Source organism: Pan troglodytes, chromosome 4, assembly GCF_028858775.2.
Source record: "Pan troglodytes isolate AG18354 chromosome 4, NHGRI_mPanTro3-v2.0_pri, whole genome shotgun sequence".
Classification (NCBI taxonomy): Eukaryota; Metazoa; Chordata; class Mammalia; order Primates; family Hominidae; genus Pan; species Pan troglodytes.
In genome coordinates this window covers 82933933-82956301 of record NC_072402.2, presented here as the reverse complement: position 1 = coordinate 82956301, position 22369 = coordinate 82933933, and positions in this window count along the sequence as shown.

The following is a 22369-nucleotide window of genomic DNA, read 5'->3' as shown; positions in this document are numbered from 1 at the left end:
TATTTCACCAAATTCCAGGGAATCTAGGCTCCGTGTTCATGCATAGGGCTGCACAGATGCCGTAAAGAGACCTGAGACCTTAGAGAGCACTGATTTCTAACCTCTGCCTGACCTTGAGTCCCTACACAAGCAGGAAATGAAGCCTACGACACACTTGTAAACTACCGCAAAGATCACTGATAGTGTACACTGATACATACAAAGAGCCTATTGGCCAAATCTCAGAAACTTGTTGGTTCAAGATGTTTAAGGATATCTCTCTCCAGTAGGACTACCCAAGTAGAGACTCATGTGGATACACACAACAAAGAATAAAGACTTTACAGAATTAGTCCAGAAAAGTTTATTCAGAAAACAACAACACCAAACAACAGCAAAGAGTGACAACAACAACAAAATTAGAGGAAGGGAAAATATGATTTTTTAAATCTAAGAAATCAATAGAAAAAAATCAGTGAGTAAAAAAAGTAGTTCTTTGAAATTAGTAAGATAATTGAAAAGCTGATAAAAGAATAAAAATAGAGAAGACACATTTCCTGTATCAGAAATGAAATACAATTATCAGTAGTAAGCCCATTGAATTTAAAAGGACAATAGCAGATTACATATAACTTTATGACAAAAACATGATAACTTTGATGAAACATACCAGTATCTTGAAAGACACAACTTACCAAAGCTCACACAAGAGAAATAGATCACCTGAATAGGCCCATATATACGAAAGAAATTGAAGCAATAATTAACTTTCCACAAGAGAAAATGCCAAGCTCATATATATTTTTTTTTTTTTTTTACTGGTGAACTTTACCAAACGTTTAATAAAGAAATGATTGCAATTCTATTTCATATCTTCCAGAAAATAGAAGCAGAAAAGCAATTCCTAAATCAGTGTATGAGGCCAGTATTACCCTAATACCAAAACTGGATAAAGATATGAGAAAATAAAACTACAGACCAGGATTTCTCATAAGTAAATACAAAAATTCTACATGAAATTATAGTGCATCAAATCCAACAATATATAAAATGCATCATATACCATGATCAAGTGGGATTTATCTTAGGTGTTCATGGCTGGCTCAGTATTTTTAAATCAATGTAATCCATCACATCAAAAGGCCTAAGAAGAAAAATTACATGTTCATATCAATTAATGCAGAAAAGGCATTTGAAACAAAATGCAACACATCCATTCATGATTAAGGACAACTGTCATCAAATTAGCAATAGAGAGAATTTTCCATAACTTCATAAGAAACATAGATGAAACAACTTCAGAGCTAATGTTATGTTTAGTATTGGGAAATTAAATGTTTTCTCCTAAGATGAGAAACAAAACAAATATGTCTCTTCTTACCAGTCCCATTCAATATTATACTCAAGTTCTGACTAATGCAAAAAACACAAGAAAGAAACAAAAGTCATAAGGATTGGGAAAGAAGAAAAATAAAAACTATCTTTGTTCATAAATATATATGATTTTTTTATGGAGATAATTTCACATAACTGACAAAAAATGAAACAAAACAAAAATCTCGTAAAACTAAAATAGATTATAGCCACCTAGCAGGATACAAGGTTAATACACAAAAGTCAATTGCATTGAAAAACTGGATTTGAAATTTAAAATATAGTACCGTTTACATGAGCACCAAATAAAAATGAAGTATGTAGAAATAAACCTAAGAAAATAGGTTTAAGGTCTACATGAGAGAAAATTACAGAACTCTGACGAATGAAATATAAAATGTCTAAATAAATAGAGAGATGTTCCATGTTTATGATAGGAAAACTCAATTTTATCAAGATGTCAATTTCTCCCTAATTTATCTATAGACTGAAGACAATCTCATTCAAAGTCTAGCAAGTTATTTTTCAGATATTAACAAACATTTTCTGGTGTTTATGTGGAAAGGAAAAGACCCAGAACAGGTAATACAATACCGAAAAATAAGAATAAAGTCAGAACTGATACTACCCAACTTCAAGACTTAATATAAAAGTAAAAATCCAAGTACTGTAATATGAATGAAAAATATAAACATACCAAAGGAACTGAAAAAGTAGCCCAGATATTGGCCCACACCAATATAGTCAACTAATCTTTGACAAAAGAGCAAAGGGAAGTCCTTTCAACAAATGGTGCTGGAACAACTGTACATTCACATGCCAAAAATTTAATCTAGACATTGACTTTATACCTTTCACAAAAGTTTGCTCCAGATGGATTATAGACCTAAAAGTGAAACATGAAATGATAAAATGAGTAAAAGATGACATAGGAGAAAGTGAATGACCTTGGAATTGGTGATGACTCCTTAGAACCTATATGAAAGGTGCAATGCATGAAAATGAATTAGAATTAAGAATATTTGCTCGTGAAATGCACTATGAACATGAAAAGACAAGCCACAGACTGGGAGAAAATATTTGTTAAATATATATTCAGTGAGGTTATTTTGACTGAAAATGTCAAAAAACTCAACAATACGGAAAAAAAATAAAACATTGGGATGATCTGGGAAAACACACCCTTCAAAGAAGATGTGTAGAGGACAAATAGCCTATAAAGAGATGCTCAAAGTTGTATGTTGTTAATGAAATGCAAATTAAAACAAGAGTGAGATGCCACTACAGACCTATTAGAATGGCTAAAACCCAAAGAAACCAATATTACCAATACTGGCAAAGATGTGGAACAACAGGAACACTCATTTATTTATTGCTTGTGGGAATTCAAAATAGTGCAGGCACATCAGAAGTCAATTTGGCCTTTCTTACAAAGCTACACATAGTCTTACCATATGATTCAGCAATTGTACTCCTAAATATTTACCCAAATAAGTTGTAAACTCATGTAAACACAAAAGTCTGCACATAAAATATTCATGTCAGTGTTACTGATAATTGCCAACAAGTGGAAGCAACCAACATTTTCTTCAAATGGTAGAAGGATAAACAATTTTGGTACATTGGTGCAATAGAATATTATTTAATGACAGAAAGAAATGAGTTATCAGGCCATGAAAAGGCACAAATAACACAAAATGCATATTACTAGACAAAATAAGACAGTATGAAAAGCCTACATATTACACGATTAATACTGAATGCCGTGATGCAAAATGCAAAATTATGGAGACAATAAAAAGATCAGTAGTTGCCACAGATTGAGTGGGTGAAATAGGAAGGATAAACAAGTAAAGCCCAAGGAACATTTAGGGCAGTAAAACTATTATTTGTAATACTCTAATGATGGATGTACAATATTATATTTCTTAAAATCCATAAAAGGTACCACACAGTGAAGTACCTACGGTGAATTATTTATTTCAGTTAATTATAATGCATCAATATTGGATCCTCAGCTGTAACAAATATACCCCACAAATGCTAGATGCTTGTAATAGGGAAGTTGTAGAGAGGAGAAAGGGTATGTGAGAACTCTCTGTACTATATACTCAATCTTCTCTAAATATAAATCTGTTCTAAAAAGTTTATAAGGGGACACTGTGAGCGTTGTATTTAAACAAATTAGATAACATGTGAAATTGGCAAATTTCCAGATAAACGAACTACTGAAACTGCCTAAAGAAGAAATAGAATACGTGAATACACATATAACATGTAAGGAAATTGAATTAGTGATTTAAAAAAATTAACAAAGAAACATCTAGGCTGAGAATGCTTCACATGTAATTTTATCAAATGTTTACAGAGAAATTAATATCAACTTTTCACTAGCTCTTCCATATTAGAGAAGTATAATAGACATTTCACAATCTATTCTATGAGGCCAGTATTAACCTGAGGATAAAACCAATTTTTTTAAAGGCATCACAGTTAAATTTGCAAATATATACAAAAATTATTAATAAAATACCAGTAAATATTGTCCAACAATATATATAAGGATAATACAATACGACAAACTGGAATTTAACCTAGGAATACAATATTGATTTAACATGTGACTATGATGATAATAATCATATTAATAAAAGACAAAAAAGTCATCATCCTAGTAGATGAAGAAAAATGCATTTGACAGAATCGAACACTCATTCAAAAAAATAAAAACGTAACAAAGTAGGAATGGAAGTGAACTACTTCATTCTAATAAAGGCTACATATGAAAAACCCAAAGGTAATGTTATATTTACAGTGAAAAATATAATGCTTTCCCCCTAACACCAGGAATAAGACAGGATGTCTACTCCCATTTATTTTATTTAACATTGAAGGTTCTAGCAAGGAAAATAGGGGGAAAAAAAGGAAAAGGTATTCTAATTTAAAGAAAAGAAATAAAATATCTCCGTTTCTAGAGGTTTCATTTTATGTAGAGAAACTTATAAGGAATCCACAGAAAAACTATGTAATCTAATGAATTATTACAACAAAAATTACAATGTAGTAGATATATTTCTATACCCAAGCAATGAAAAGTCCTTACAGGAAATGTGTGAAACAATCCCACTTACAACAGAATACAAAAGAATAGTTGGGATAAATTTAACAAGACTTGTGGACTGAAAACTTTAAAACTTTGTAATATAATCTGACTAAAAATTTAAAATGAAATGATATCTCATTTTCCTGAAGGAAGGTTTAGAAGACCTGATATAGATACACTAAATTGATATACAAAATTGCTCTACATGTTCAATGTAAGCCTTACCAAAAATCCAAGTGGATTGTTTTTTGCAAAAATCCAAAAATAAATATTGAAAAATAATATATGCATAATATAAAAATGATTTTTAAAAAGAAAAAAATTGGATAAATTACACTTCCCAATTTAAAACTTACTGCAAAAGTAGAGTAATCAAGACTATGAGATACTGGTATAAGCAGACATAAAGACACAATGAGTAAAATTGAGAGCCAGTGATGGTTAACTTTATGTGTCAACTTGACTGAAACATGATGTGCACATTTGACCAAACATTCCGAATATGTCTGTGAGGGTGTTTTTGGATGAGATTAATATTTGAAGTGGTAGACTAAATAAAGCAGATTGCTTCCCTAATGTGGGTGGGCCTCATCCAATCAGTTGAAGGCCTGACTAGAACGAAAAGGGCGAACCTCCTGCTAGTAAAGGGGAACTTACTGCCTTTGACCTAAGACGTTTTTTTCTTGCTTTTGGACTCAAAATTTCAGCTCCTTCTGGGTCTTGATCCTGCCATCATTTGGACTGGAACTTCACCATGGGCTCTCTTGTTTCTTAGGCCTTCAGACTTGAACAAGAAATACATCATTGGCTATTCTGAGCCTCTAGCTTGCCAATTGTAAATATCAGGATGTTTCAGCTTCCGTAATTATATAAATCAATTCCATGTAATAATCCCTTTATATTGGACTTCATCAAAACTAAACATTTTGTGCTTTAAAGAATACCATCTAGAAAATAAAAATACAAGCCACATAGTGGCAGAAATTATTTATGTGTCATAAATCTGATAAGAAACTCATGCCCACGATACATAAAGAACTCTTACAACACAACAATAAAAAGGCAGAACATTTAAATAAATTTGAGCAAATGATTTGAATAGACAATTCTCCAAAGAAGATAGGTAAGTAGCAATTAGCATATGAAAATACATTTACTATTATTCATCTTTAGGGAAATGCAAACAAAAATGATGAAATCACTGCATAGACACTAGAATGGCTACATTCAAAAAGTAAAAAAAAAAGCGTTTACAAGGATGTGAAAGAATTGGAATTTTCATTTATCGACAGTAGGAATGTAAAATGGCGCAGACATTTTGAAAAGTTTAGAAGCTCCTCAGTAGCTAAGTGTAGCATTACCGTAAGACCCAGCAATTCCTCATCTAGATATGTATCCAAAATAACTTAAGACACATTTCCAGGAATTTGTACAAAAATGTTTATGGCAGCATTATTCATAACACCCAAAAAGTGAAACAGTCCCAGTGTCTATCAACTGATAAAGAATAAACACAATGTAGCTTATCAATACCATGTAATATTAGTCATGAAAAGGAATGGTGTTCTCATATGGAATGTAAAACGGTTGAACTTTGAAAACAATATACTAAGTGAAAGAAGTCAGACACAAAAGCACACACATTCTATAAATCTTTTTATATAAAATTGCCAGAATAAGCAAATCCATCTAGACAGAAAGCACATAAACGGTGCTTGAGGGAGGGAGGTTGGTGAGTGACAGCTGATGGATACGGGTTTTATTTTGAGGTTATAGAAATGCTCTCCTTCATTTTTGGAGGAGACCACCAAGTGTGTGTCATAATCTAGAAGGTGAATCAGACAATGCTGTCACACATTTCAGGAAATGATGGCTTGGAAATACAAATGTGGACCTAGAACATAATAGCCTATCAATAAGTATTAGTTGAAGTAATAAATAGAATAAGCACAATACTCTGGGGACAAGAGCAGCTAATGCTCTCTGATAATTTCACAAAAGACATCATGAAAGAAAAAACTTTGAGGCAGCTTGAAGGATGCATGGGAATCTGTCCTCAAGAGGAGATGTGTGTATCAAATTCTGCAGTCAAAGAACATAGGGCCTCCCAGGTGATAGGCAGCAGGGCAATGAGGCCAGGAACAGAAGTAACGGCCACTTTTTCCTTCCTTCCTTCCTTTCAGTTTGTGCCCGGTGCAGATTCAGGGTTTTACAGTCCTTGGGATGTTCTGTTTGGGAAATTTGCCATTATACTTGTTTTTGTAATATAATTGTCCTCCCACTATGAAATATACAAGGCTTCAAGTGCTCCGTCTGAACATTCTCTCTGTGCTAGACAGAAATGTGGGATATTCTATATTTTAGGAATCCATTCTCATATTCCGGGGTTTTATGTAGGTATGAGCATTGTTTACTACCAACGTCTGATCTGATTTTCAGGCCTGTGATTTAACAGTTATTATATATTTTTAAAATCACAAGCAAAGTTACACATTTTTATGTGAAAATTTGGTTATATATAAACAAAATATCCACTTGATATTATCTTTTTTTAAAAAAAGTTTTACCCTTATTAAGTTTTTTCCCTTTATTTGGACTCAATAAACATTTAAAAAATCTGGGTAATTTTCAAAGAAAAAAATACATGTATCGTCCCATTCATTTTGTACGTAAACTTTTCTTTTTGTTTGTTACCTTTCATGACTTGTTTGAACACCAACCTTCTGTCACTGAACCATAACAAATCAGGTGAATTTTAAAAATTTCTGAATATATGTTTATCAGTAAACTTCATTTTTTAGTTTTAAAAATTAAACTCTTTAGATTTATATGAAATTATAAAGATAGTACAGTACATTCCCATCTACTTCATACCCAGTAAGCCCTATCATTAACATCATAAATTAGCATTTGTCACAGTGAATGAACTTATATTGATACATAATTATTAAGTAATTATAAAGTGCATAATTTGTTCAGATTTGCTTAATTTTTACCTAATAAATATTTTTTTCTTCTAGGAACTCATTGAGAATATCACATTGCATTCAGAGTTCTGTCACCTTAGGCTCCTCTTGACTGAGACAGATTCTCATACTTTCATTGATTTTTGATAACCTTGAAAGTTTTGAGAACAGTTCAGGTATTTTGTGGAATGTCACTTGATTGAGAGTTGCCTGATATTTTTCTCATTATTAGATTGGAGTTACAGGTTTTTGGAAGAAATATTAAGGGGTACAGTGACATTTTTGTTACATAATATCATGGGCACACACTATCAACATAACTTATCATTGTTAATGTTGACCTTGACCATCTGGCTGAGGTAGTGTTTGTCAGGTTTTCCACTGAAATGTTTTTTATTTTATTTCCACCTGCCACCCGTTTTCCATACTACTTTCATTGGATTAAATAATGCACTAAATAACTGCACAACCCACATTTAAGGGGATTAATGAGACTCGTGCTCCACCTCCTTGAGGATGAAGTATGTGCTTAAATTATTTGCTGTTCTGCAGTTATTTATACCAATATGGACTCACTGATATTCATTTTCTCCTTTCTGTTATAATCTCATACTATTTTAATTATTTTGATGCTCAAATTGTTCCAGCTTTGGCCATTGGGAGCTCTTTGAGTTGTTTCCTCTGTCCCCTTGACATACCCCCCTCATTTTTTATGTATGTGTGTTTTATTTTATCATATTTGGTTTTCATTTTCTTCATTTCCTTATTTTCTGGAACTCAAGCTGATCCAAGCTCATATGTTATATTTTCTCCCCTGGTCCCAGAATCAGCGACTTCTCCAAGGAACCCTGGTTCCTGGTATCTTTAATTCTAATTCATTAGCGCATTGGTCAATCTATGCTTCCTTCCTTTGCTTATCTGTAAACTGTCACTCCAACAGTAAAAAAAATCTGTCTGTATTTTTACTCCTCAAAAGCAATGCATATAAAGTTTGTGGAACACAAATATATCAAAAATAAAATTACTGGAAATCTTTCAATAAACAATATGCCAAACCACTCTCTTCATATTTAAACATTTAAATTTTCAGTGTCCTGGGGTGACACTATCACTATAATAGTCTATGGGAAATTTTTCCTATATGATCGCATTCTTTTCTTTTAAAAATATAAACCACGACATGAAAGCTAAACAATTTGCTACCAATAGGGAGAAAAAATAAGCATACCATCTCTGCTTGCCCTCTTCAACACTTCTACATTTTCATAATATTTATAACTACCATAAATTTGAATGAATTTAACATTCAGGGCATCTTGCTAAGGACGATAACACAGGTTCTATCCTATAATACATAGAGCCATTATTTAAATAGTTATTATTATTTGACTCATTTCACTCAGGAAGTTCTTGAGTTTTGTGCAGGTAAATGCATTGCTCATTTCACAGTTAGTAAGTAACTGAGAAGTGAGTGAAGGAGAGCAAGAAACTAGTTTTGTAAGCCCTCCTCCCGCATTTTAGTCCACTGTTTACCACCAATACATTTGGAAACTACAATTGAATTGTTGTTCCTGATTATTTTAGCCATACATATTAAGTAGGACATGCCTACCTAATAAAATACAATAATTATATGTACAATTATTATATGTACATTTTATGGTTTATAGATATATTTTTATACATTGAATACCGATACACGTCTCTTAACGGCATTGGTTAGTCCTAAACGGGGAACTTAAATTAAAGGAAGTATTAATTTATGTGACTCCATGTTAGAATAAAGTTGTATGAGGGCAGAGAGTTTGCTTTATTCAGTATTCTATTCCCAAATCCTGGAAAAGTGTCTGGCACATAGATATAATGTTGAGAACTGCTAAATATTGGTAGGGAGGAGGAAACTTAGTATAAAGTAATTTTAAAATATAAAGCCACCAGCTTTGTTCCTACTTGTGTAAATGAATAAAAATCATGGCAACAAAATACTGCTTTCATGAAGCTCAAATTTCAGAAACTCATGATAGTTTCCTCTCATTTCTCTGAGGATCTTTTTAATGTATTCATTTTTAATGATATTTTAATGGAATTGGTTGATCTCAATAAAGTACAGTTTTAATAATTATGTGGAGCTCTTAATGTGCTGGCTACTCCATTTGGTAGTTGTGCACATCTTTATAGGAATGAGTATTTAACAGATACTTCAATGTCTGATGGAAGATATTAAATAAAATGTGTGATATGACATCATTTACAGAGTTCTTTTAAGCCCTGAAATTTGTTTCCATTTGGTTTTACTCAGCTAGGAAAGTTAATTTTCAGTTCTTACTGAAGTGCTGTATGAAACTGCAATTTCCAAGGAACTGAATTTTGTGAGCCAAATGAGAATGCAATTCTTGTTTAAGGTAAGTAGAAATGTGGGATACAACACACACACACACACACACAGAGAGACACACACACACACAATTAAAATAGTGAAAGAGTGCAGGGCATGTATTATAGGCTCTGTATCTTAATGGAAACATGACAAATGTAATAGCAATTTCTACAGGAAGTGCTGTTATATGCTGAGTTGTGTCTCTTCAAAATTTCATATATTAAAGCCCTAACCCCCAATGTGTCTGTATTTGGAGATAGGGCCTTTAACGAGATAATTAAGATGACATAATATCATAACAGTGGGGCTTTAATATAATAGGAATGGTGTCTCCATAAGAAGAGGGAGAGAAACCATGAGTGTGCACACACAGAAAAAAGGTCACATAAAGACATACTGAAAAGGAAGCCTTCTGCAAACCAAAAAGAGAGGCCTCAGGAGAAACCAAACCTTCTTACACGTTGGTTACAACTTTAAGCCTCCAGAACAATGAGAAAATAAATGTCTTTTATATAAGAAACCTAGCCTTGGCAGCCCTCGCTTAGTGATACAAGTGCCTAAATGTCAAACGTACAAGTAATAAAGTTCCCTAAGCAAAACTGGTTGGGTGTTAACGTATGTAGAAAGATGTTTTAAATGCTTAATCGTTTTTGTTAGTTTTAGAGTATCGTGTGTGTGTGTTCTTGAAAGTATAGCTTAGGAAGATACAGATACAGATATAGATGTAAATATTTAGATAGGTATCGCTATCTAACTATCTATCATCTCTCTCTCTCTCTCTCTCTCTCTCTCTCTCATCATACCACATAACTTAAAACGAGTAGTATGTTGGGTTTTTTTTTTTTTTACCTTTTTTTACCTAACAATGAGTAGAAGTTACTATATAGAGGTTATATAAGTGAGCCAAAGATAGTCCCTGTGTATCAGCCACTATGTTGTTTATCTCTTCACAGCAGAAAAGGACTGTTAGCTAAAAATCCTGCCAGTACCAAACTAAACTTTTTACACAATCAATCACTTTAAATATAGCCCATATGAGCATGTGATTAGCCATGTAGAGCCTGCCTGCTTGGCACAACCTGAGAAATTGTACCCAACATCTGCTGGCCATAAATAAAATAAACTCTGGGGCCACTGTTGATCCCAAGATTTGCCCTTAGAGCTCATGACCCAGAAACTCTCCATCTTGTTGCTAAGTGACAGCACCTAGATACTGGGGTCTCCTCTCTGATTTTCTTCTTCCACAGAAAACCTCTTTCTTCTTTCCCCTTCCAGATAGTGGCCTTATGCTGTTGTCTCTGGAAGATCTCCGGCTGTGAGGAAGTCCCTCTAACTTACAACCTGCTCAAGTGCCTCCTAAATAAAGCGCACTGTGTACTCCTGACACCTTGTGGTTACGTCTTTTCCTTGATCAGTCCAGAAATTCTCAAACTCACTTTAATCACTGTAAGTACTTACTTAAATATAGGCTTGTAATCAATCTTAGAAATATTCAGACATACAAATTTTATAGAAACCAAATATTAATTGGAAGTGGAAATTTTATTTAATAACCAAGTATTGATTGTAAGTACAGATGTCTCCATGCTGGGATGAATCAATAAGTTAATATGTGTAAAACACTTAACAAAAATGCTTGGATCATAGTAAGTCCTTAATATTATTAAGCAATTATTGATATTCTACGTGATCTAGATTGAAAAGTTTTAATCTAGTTAATTCATCATTTTTTTTGCTTTGTCAGCTTTTTATAATCATTTCATAATGTATTCACCAAACATATTTTGAGTATCTTCTTTGTGCCAGTTTATGACATAGTAGGGCTTTTCCACATTCACTCCTTATAATTTAAATAGAGTGTTTCACATGGAACTTCCCTGTTATAGAAAGATAATTTCCTGTCCAAAGCAGTAAATTCAAATTTTAAATCATTTATGAGACTGTTCTATAATCACTGAAAAAAAAGATGACATATGTAGATAGACACATAGGTAATTATAGATAGATAAATAGATAAAATTATATTAAATTTATTAAAGTTATAAGACAAGAGATGATTCTAGGGCCAGTAATGAGTGCCGCCTTTGTTTTTCTTCTGTTGTATTTCTTTTTCTGGTCATGTTCATCATCTCCTTTTAATTTGAGGTTCCTAGCATCATGAATAAATTGGCTGAAAACTTTAACACTTTTAATCAAAGTTTGCCTGTTATGTCAATTTATCTAACATGTGTATACGAAAAATATCAAAACCAGGATGTATAAGTGTGTCCATATGTTAAGCCCCTTTGAAAATTAGAGGTAATATGAAAGAAACTGGGTTATAAATTGTATCATCACCTTGTGTTCAGGAATGTGTTAAATTTTATCTTAAATAACATACACATATTAATTAATTTTTCTTTTTTTTGTTTTGTTTTGTTTTGTTTGGAGACAGAGTATCTCCTCTGTCACCCAGGCTAGAGTACAGTGGCATGATCTTGGCTCACTGCAACCTCTGTCTCCTGGGTTCAAGCGATTCTCCTGCCTCAGCCTCCTGAGTAGCTGGGATTACAGGAATGCACCACCAGGCCCTGCTATTTTTTTAATTTTTAGTAGAGACAAGGTTGGCCAGGCTGGTCTCGAACTCTTGACCTCAGGTGATCCACCCTCCTCGGCCTCCCAAAGTGCTAGGATTATAGGCATGAGCCACCGCTCCCGGCTACATATTGAAAGTAATAAACAGACACTTTGCTGAGAAAAAAAAATGCAGTCTATCTACTTCAATTAAACTATGACATTCTGGACATTTTTTGACTCTCCCTAAACAGACATACACTGAGTCACATTTGCTATCTTTGAAATTTGTGAAACATCAGTGTCTCAAACAGATGTTAAGGCTTTTTGAAAGACGTCACATACATTCATCTCAGGGACAAATTTTCCTAAAATGGGATTAGAAACAATGTATCACAACTGTGGAGGAGCTTTACTGGGGTGTTGTCTATGCTTAAGTTGCAGATCCTCTTAATACTCAAAAATCTACACTTACCGTGGCTGACAGTTTCAAGCAGATGTGTTCATCGCAGTAGTGCAAGAAAAGAAAAGTAGAAGAACCCTGCAGAGATTTGATGGAACCCAGCTTCTATTCATTAAAACCAATGGCAAAATATAAAGCAAATAGGAGGTGACGAAGGTTACAAAGATACGTATTGTTTATGCTTTCCCTGGGGTGTGCTGATTGTCAGGCATCAGTTCCCTGTGCCATTCATTCCCCAACACAGCATGCATCAGAAATTTTATCAATAAATGCTTTCTCTCTCAATGTTCAACCTATGCTGATAGACCATTAAATACAGTGTTTGGGTTCACAGCTTGTCATCATCATTTGTCTATACCTGTGGCAAAGAATATCTAATAAGATACTCTCAGCATTTTGCACACTTAAACTAAGATGCTGAATGCTGTATTTTACAGAATAATCAGCCACATTAAATTTGGAGACTCAACAAGCATGCTATGAACATTCAACATTAGGTTTAAATTTTATTTTTAAAAGTTAATAATAAAAGGATATATGTTAAGTATTATGAAACCCTGCATATATTGTAATAAAATGGTGGATGTGAATGGACAATATATGCAATAAAATTTATAATTTGATTCTGATTTCTTTGTTTTAGAATTTGTCTGTGTTTATGGATTTAATAATTAGCTTAGGGTTTTTCTACCTGTATAAAGTTAAATTAAATACAGCTATAACAAATGTATTATGTCTTAAAATTACAAAGAGTATTCTCAATAGACAGAGGGAAGGGAAATGACTCTTACTCAACTTTTACTCATATGCATATAAAAATGGCTCTATTTTGGCACACCTTGGTATTACAATTAGCATTGTGAAATGTGCATTGTAGAATATGTCATGGGTGAAATCGGTAACATCAGCAAAATAGTGGACTGCGAGACTCTAATTCTCCTTACCCCCTAAAGAAACAATTATTTCACTATTTACTGACTACACGCAAACACTAATAGTGTTTGGAGAATACCAGAGCACAATGAAGGTGCTGCAGCAAGCCAATGGGGCAGAAAATCACAAGGATGGCTCCACAGAAAAGTGTAGGAAAAGTAGCTGGGCATGGTGATGCACACCTGTAATCCCACCTACTCTGGTGGCTGAGGGAGGAGAATTGCCCCCAGGAGGTGGAGGTTGCAGTGAACCAAGATCGCTCTACTGCACTCCAGCCTGGGTGACAAAGTGAGACTGTCAGAAAGAAAGAAAGAGAAAGAAAGAAAGGAAAGAAAGAAAGAAAGAGAGAGAGAGAGAAGGAGGGAGGGAGGGAGGGAGGAAGGGAGGAAGGCAGGAAGGAAGGAAGGAAGGGAAAGAGAGAAGAGAGGAAGGAAGAGAGGGAGGGAGGAAGGAAGGAAGGAAAGGAGAGAGGGAGGGAGGAAGGGAAGGAAGGAAAGAAGAGAGGAAAAAAGAAAAAGAACTGTGTAGGAACCATTACATGCATCTCCTCCTCCCTCAGATCAGCACAGGAGGTTCTGAGAGGAAGCCTCATGGCCATAACATGCCCCCAGTGAGAGAAAAAAGAAAGCCCTGCAGTCTTTACCCCTGAGAACGTTCACGGTCTCTGTGGACTCTGAGCCCAGCTGATGGAACGGCTCAGAGTTCACTCCACTGCATCCCCTTATCGGAGCCACCACTGTTTCAGCACCAGAGCTGCCACCACCACCTTTACAGTCCTGGTGCCACTGCCACCAGATATATGAAAAAGTGCTCAGCATCACTAATCAACAAAGAAATGCAAATCAAAATCACAAAGAGATATCGCTTCACACCTATTAGAATAACTGTTATCAAAAAGATGAAAGATAAGAAGTGTTGATGAGAAAAACGAAGACTTACATCCTGTTGTAGGGAATGTAAATTGGAGCAGCCATTATGAAAAACAAAACAGAGTTTCTTCAAAAAATTAAAAATAGAAAACTACCATATGATTCAGCAGTCCTGCCTTTCGGTATATATCCAAAGGAAATGAAATCAGTACGTTGAAGAGATATCTGCACTCCAATGTTCATTGCAGCACTATTCACAATAACCAAGACATGGAAACAACCTAAACATCTGTCAGTGTATGAAAGCAAAAACCCTGACACACACACACACACACACACATGCACACACATACGTGCATGTGTATAATATAATATTATTCAGACTTTAAAAAAAAAGAAACCATGCCATTTGCGGCAACAGTTGTAAACCTGAAAGACATTATGCTAAGTGAAATAAGCCAAGCAGGCAAAGACAAATACTGCATGATTTCACTTTAGAATCTAAAATAGTCAAACTCAAAGAATCAGAGAGTAGAATGGTGATTTCCACAGCCTAGGAGGCTGAAGAAATGAGCTGATACATGAGGTATACAATTTTGTTATGCAAGATGCATAAGGTGTGGAGATCTATGTAAGCATGGTAACTATAGTTAACAATATTTCATTTTATATGTGAAATTTGTTGAGAGGATAAATTTTAAGGGCTCTCGCTGCAAAAAAAAAAGAAAAAATATTAACTATGTCATGTAATCATTATGTTTGCTCAACTGAGAAAATTATTTCACAATTTATACATATATCAGAACATCACCTGTGCACCTTAAATATATAAAATTTATTTGCCCATCATATCGCAATAAGGTAGAAAAAGTGATTTTTTTTAAAAAAGTCATGAGCAAAGTTTCCTGTTTTTAAAGTTGTTAGCAAGCAGCCGTATTACCTGAGCAGCAGAAAAAAATGAGTATACAGAGACTGATGATCTAGTGAAATCAAGCTGATGTAATGAAAAAAATGTGCATTTTATATTCCATATTTTTTCTTACTAGATTTTCAAGACATAAATAGAAGTTACAGAAGTCACATCAATGTGGATTTATGGTTCTCCATAAATAAACATCAGGTCATATTCTTATACCGGTAGTCAACATTAGTTCTCCAAATAAACATCAGGTTTGGGCTATATGTACGTACTACAAAATCCCATGTGACATTGCTGTTGTCTACCTCATAAAGACTCTCTAAACCTATGTAGATGAAAGCTGATTAGTGTTCTTTAAAAGGTATTTACTTTAAGCACTGGTTCAGATTAACAAACCATTATTTGCAATTAATGAAAATGTTTATAAATTGCACAATTATTTCTTTAATAGTGTAATATCAAGCAAGATGGAATAACTTATACCGTGATAACTTATAATCACAAAATCTCATTGGCTTAACCAACCCAAATTTGTTTCTTACCAATTAAATATGCCCATTTTGGTACTGTAGGGGCTTTCTACTTTAGTTTCACTAGGGAAGCTAGGCTGACAGAGATTCAATCTGGACACATATTTCTGCAGCCATCACAATTGAGAGAAAGCAAGATGGCAAGTTGCAACTGGATTTCAAAATTTCCTGATGAAAATACACGTAATATTTGTGCTCACATTTTATTGATCACAGATGTCACCTGACCATGCTTAATTTAAAAATAATGTAAAAACACAACCTTACCTTGTACTAGGGAGAAATAGACCTAGAATGACTTCCAACACCAATCATAACTACTACAATTTTTAAGGAATCCTTCTCAGTATAATTCGTAGGAATGAACCTATGATAAATTCAGCCATTAGCCTCAGGTGTGTGCCAAAAGAAAATCTGGAGATCTTAAAAATTAAAGTTACTGCATGGTAAAGATTAAGGTTCAGCAAACAACAGAGGGCTGGCCGTGGTTGTCCCTGTAAATAAAGTTTTATTGGAACCAGCCATCCTCATTCATTTATGTATTGTTTATGGCTGCTTTTGCACTACAATGAGTTACATAATTTCAACAAATTTTGTATGGCTTATAACGTCTGTAATGTTTGCTATTAGACCTTTTAAGGAAAATGTTTGCTGACTACTGCTATAAGAATATGACCAATTATAATTTTATTGTTTGTTTTGTTCTTATTTTTTCTTTCAGTAGTATTTGTTTTTTAATGTCATATTGGGCATGTGAATATCTTTAAAGGTCCCCAGAGGAGTCTATGTTATTAATTAATGAGCATGTAAATCCATGCTTAGCACCAGATATTTTTGAGAAGAGTTGAATTTGTTACCATAAAAATATAAGTATGAAACCATGCTTACTCTTTTTTTTTCCCTAAACATATTACTTGTATATATGGTTAGTGGAGTTTTTTTTAAAACTATATTTCATTAATATTTGTTCTATTGGAAAAAATACACACCACCCAAAAATCACCATCCCCAAGAACACAGCTCTATGGCATCAAACACACCCACAAGGTGGTGCAACCACCACTATCATCCATCACTGGAACCTCTCCATCTCCCCAAATAAACTCTGTACACATTAAACATGAACACCCCATTCCACCTCCCTCACCTAGTTCTGGGAAATTACTATTCCACACTCTCTATCCCTTAGAAATTCATCATTTTAGGCACCGATGGAAGTGAATTATTCAATTCTCCTTCTGTGACTGCTAGCACAATGGTATCAAGGTTCATCTATGTTACAGCTTGTGCCAGGGATTCCTGCCCTTTCAAAGTTGACCAAAGTTCTGCCACATTGGCATAACACATTCTGTTTATCATTTCATCCTGTGATGGAAACCTGGGTTGCCTCCATCTCTCTGGCTACTGAAAAACATTGAGCCATAAACTTGGGTGTACAAGTATCCATATGAGTCCTGTTTCCACATCTTTGGGTATATATGCAGATGTGGAATTGCTGGATGAAATGGCAATTCCACATACAAATATTCAAGAAATTGCCACATTGTCCTTTACAGCCATTGAAATTTTCATATTTCCACCAGCAATGAGCAAAGCAAGATCTCCAACATATCCACATCCTCATGATCTGTCATTTACAGGCTTTTTGTTGTTGTTTTTAACAACAGTGTTTTTTTGTTTGTATGGTTTTTTCTTTTTTTTTCTTTTCCAACTCTTATTTTAAGTTCAGGGAATACATGTGCAGGTTTGGTACGTGGGGAAATTGAGTGTCACGTGGGGTTTGGTGTACAAATTATTTTATCCCCCAGGTAGTGAGCACAATACCCTTTAGATGGTTTCATGATCCCTCTTCCCACCCTCCACCTTCAAGTAGGTCCTGGTGTCTATTGTTTTCCTCTTTGTGTCCACGTATAGTCAATGTTTTGCTCCCACTTAAAAGTGAGAACATTAAGTATTTGATTTTCTGTTCCTTTATTATTTCTCTTGTAATAATAGCCTCCAGCTGCATCCATGTTGCTGCAAAGAACATGATTTCATTATTTCTATGGCTGTGTAGTATTCCGTGATGTATATGTACCACATTTTTCTTTATCCTGTCCACTATTAATGGACATCTAGGTTGCCATTCTGGTAGTTGTGAAGTGGCATGACATACTAGTCTTGAACTGAATTTCTGGTTAGTGATGCCAACCATCCCTTTATATGTTCATTGGCCACCTGTACATTCTCCCTTGAGAAAATTCTACTCAAGTCTTCTGTACAGTAAACTAATTACTTTTTTTCAGTTGTAGGAGATCTTTATATATTCTGGATATCAATCCTTTATGAGATATATGATTTGCAAATACTTTCTCCTATTCCATGGATTACCTTTTCACCCTGTTAATGGTATTCTTTGATGTACTAAAGTCTAATTTTGATGAAGTCCAACTTATCCATTTTATATTTTGTTGCCTGTACTATTGGTGTCTTAGTCAACAGATCATTATGAAATCCAGTGTCATGTAGCTTATCTCTCCTTTTTCTTCTAGAAGTTTGACAGCTTTAGCTATTACATTTAGGCCTTATATCCATTTTATGTCAATTTTTGTATATGGTATAAGGTATGGGTTCAATTTCATTTCTTAATGTTAATATCCAGATTTTTCAACAGTATTTTTTGAACAGATTGTTTTTCCCTCATTGAACTGTCTTAGCACCCTTGTCAAAAATCAGTTCACCATATATGTGAAGGTTTCTTTTGTGGCTCACTATTCTATTCCATTGATTTGCCTGTCTTAATGCCAGTAGCAAATTATATGATGATGGTAGTTTTATGGTAAGTTTTGAAATCAGAAAGTGTGAGACCTCCATATTTGTTCTTCTTTTTAAAGAAGCTCCCATATTTGTTCTTCTTTTTTAAGACTTTTGACTCTTTGGGATCCCTTAAAATCTGTATTAATTTTAGGATGAATTTTTCTCTTTCCGCCAAAAAACTATTGCTGAAACTTTTATTGGGATCACATGGAATCTGTGGTTTGCTTTTGGTTATATTGACATCTTAATGATACTAAGTCTTCCCATCAATGAACATGATATGTTTTCCACTTATTTGTGTATTCTTTAATTTCTTACAGCAACTTTTCTTTAGTTTTCAGTGTGCAAGTCTTCTGCCTCCTTTGATAAGTTTATTTATAATTCTTTTATTATTTTTGATACTACTGATAATGGTATGTTTCCTTAAGCAAATAAATTGTTTTCTTAATTTCTTTTTCAATTATGTATTGTTATGTATAGAATTGCAACAGATTCTGTGTGTTTATTTTATATCCTGCAAATTTACTTAATTCATTTATTAGTTCTAATACTATTTTGGAGGAGTCTTTTGGGTTTCTTACATATAAAATAATATCATTCGTGAAAATAGATCATATTATTTATTTCTAATCTACATTCCTTTTATTTCATTTTCTTGCCTAACTGCTCTAGTTGGGACTTCTATTATCATGCTAAGTAGAAGTGGTGAAAGAAGTCATCCTTGTCCTTTTATAATATTAGAGAAAAAGCTTTCATTTTTCACTATTGAACATCAAGATAGCTGTAAGTTTTTCATATATGACCTTATTCATATCGAAGTAATTTTCTTTTGCTTCTAGTTTGTTGAATGCTTTTATTTTGAAAGGGTATTGAATGTTGTGAAATATTTTTTCTGCATCAATTGAGATTTTTATGTGTTTTTTAAATTCATTCTCATTATATAGGATATTACTCTGATTTATTTTCATATACTCAACCATCCTTACATTCCAGAAATAAGCCCTACTTGGTCATGGTATAAGTAGATAGAATTTTTAAGGAAATGAAATATAAAAGTTTTTAAATTATGAAAAACTTCCAACATTTACCAAAGAAGTTCAATAACACTTATGAATTAATAACCCAGTTTTAACAAACACTTACGTTTTGCCAGAAGTTTTAAATATACTTTCTGAAATCTATTCTTTAGAACAAAGAATTTTTAAGTTAATGCAAACTTTTTTTTTTTTTTTTTTTACAGAGTCTCACTCTGTCACCTAGGCGCAATCTCGGCTCACTGCAACCTCCGCCTCGGGGGTTCAGGCAATTTGCCTGTGCAACCTCCGCCTCCCAGGTTCAAGCAATTCTTCTGTCTCTGCCTCCCGAGTAGCAGGGACTACAGAGTATCTCCTCTGTCGCCCAGGCTGAAGTGCAGTGGCATTATCTCTGGTCACTGCAACCTCTATCTCCTGGGTTCAAGCGATTCTCCTGCCTCAGCCTCCCAAGTACCTGGGATTACAGGCATGTGCCACCACACCCGGTTAATTTTTGTATTTTTAGTGAAGATGAGGTTTCAAATGTTGGTCAAGCTGGTATCGAACTCTTGACCTCAGGTGTTTATATAATGTCTAAGAACAGATAATCCTTAAAGCTATTTGACTCTCTCGTAAATAGTTACTACAAGAAAGACAATAAAATAATTACTTATTTATCTTGATTTTCAGACTAATGAGTTGATGCTTTAGCAAACTCAAATGATTTTATTATTTTTATTGGTTACTTTTTTCTTCTTTTTCTGAATATATTTGTAAACTCACTTTCTATATTTAAAGAACTTGAATCAACTGTAGCTATTAAAAAAAAATCAAAATGCCTTGTCAGTGGTCTACAGGATTTTATTAAACCTGACTCTTGAGTTCTCTTACAAGTCTCTGTTATTTCCTGGTAGCTTATCCCTTCCAGGCACTACAGCATGCATGAAATTCATCTTGTACATTTCCTGCATCAAATACAGAACCAGCCATTTTCCTAAGCCAAATCTCAGGCCCTTTTAATTGGGTGAATTGTATTAGAGACAACAATCTTGGCATTGGGACACCTGTTACGCCATTGTAAAAAGTGCTATTCCCTGCTTCTTAACAAAAATTGCATTTCAAAATCTGACAAACTAGAACAAGTAAAATGACTGAATACAGTCTTCTCTGATATCATTATATTATTTTATGTAATTTGGATGTATTTTTTTCTTTTGACCCTCACAGAACTTTCAGTTCTAACGAGATACAGAAGCCAATCTTTTCATTTTAAAGAGAGATGGATTAATACATTGGTTTAAAAATCTGACACATCTTCTATTATTCAGCAACACAGAGAAAAATACCTTCTGAACTTACTAAATGTATGTAACCATATGTAGTGATACGTGCAAATTTTGTGTGTGTGTCTCTAATATTTATACACAATTCATTCTGTATTCATGGCTGAATAAATAGATATCATCACGGTTTGGCTGCAAGTTATTGTACCCTTATTTCTAATGACAAATCCTGTAACAAGAAAAAAATGAAGGATATTTCTGCCACGTAAAGCCTGTAGCGTTTTTCCAAAAATCTTCCCCTCTAGCGTTACATTGTTCAGAGTATGCCAGCATTCTGTATGAAATGATTTTCTCAGCTGTAAATTCAGAGAAAGAAAAATTTTACTTTCAGTTGATGAAAATTAAAAGGATTATCTTAGATAATCATCTCTGGAGTTGCATTCAGTATTCTAGACCCTTCACTTCATCCCCTGCCTATTATTCAAGCAAGAAAGCTGACTGACGTGGAGGCTTGTGATGGCAGCCCTGGTGAACTCTTTCAGTTTCATACACAGCAATTACTTCTACTTAGAATCTGTGGCATTGGACAGTGAGTGCCTGTCATGTCTGTCATCTAGCTTGCCTTAATTGGAAAAAATGATGGATCGATGGAAAGACAGGAGGCAGGAAGATGGACAGAAAGATGGAAAGCACCAAATAAAAACAGCAGTGCACAGATTAAAATATATGTTAAGCTTTGCAAACACTGCAAGCGTCCAGACAGCTTGAAAGATGCTTATGTTCAGTTTACAGATTTATGACTTGCTTTCTCCAATATTCATGAACATGGAGAGTATTTGCTTAAGGCATGATACAGTGGCAAAGCATTAAAACTGACAATAATTGCCTAACACAATGAACAACATAATTATAAACTTTTGGTTGTTTTATCCAGTGAATTAAAGATATATCCACTACTCTTAAATGTATTCATTTAAAACAAAAGTCAGTTGCCTACAAGATTTTTAAATCTTTTTGTCTCTTAACCAATGCTATTGCATTCTTTTCGTTTTGTTTGCAGCATATAAATTGCAGTTTTACTTAATTCAAAAGAATCTTGACTAACTGGCTGTCAATTCCATTGTGAATGCTATATTCAATAAACTATAATTATAAATCCTTCAGAGTCTTATTATTCAAAGTAAGGTGTAAACAAAGTAACATAAACTTTC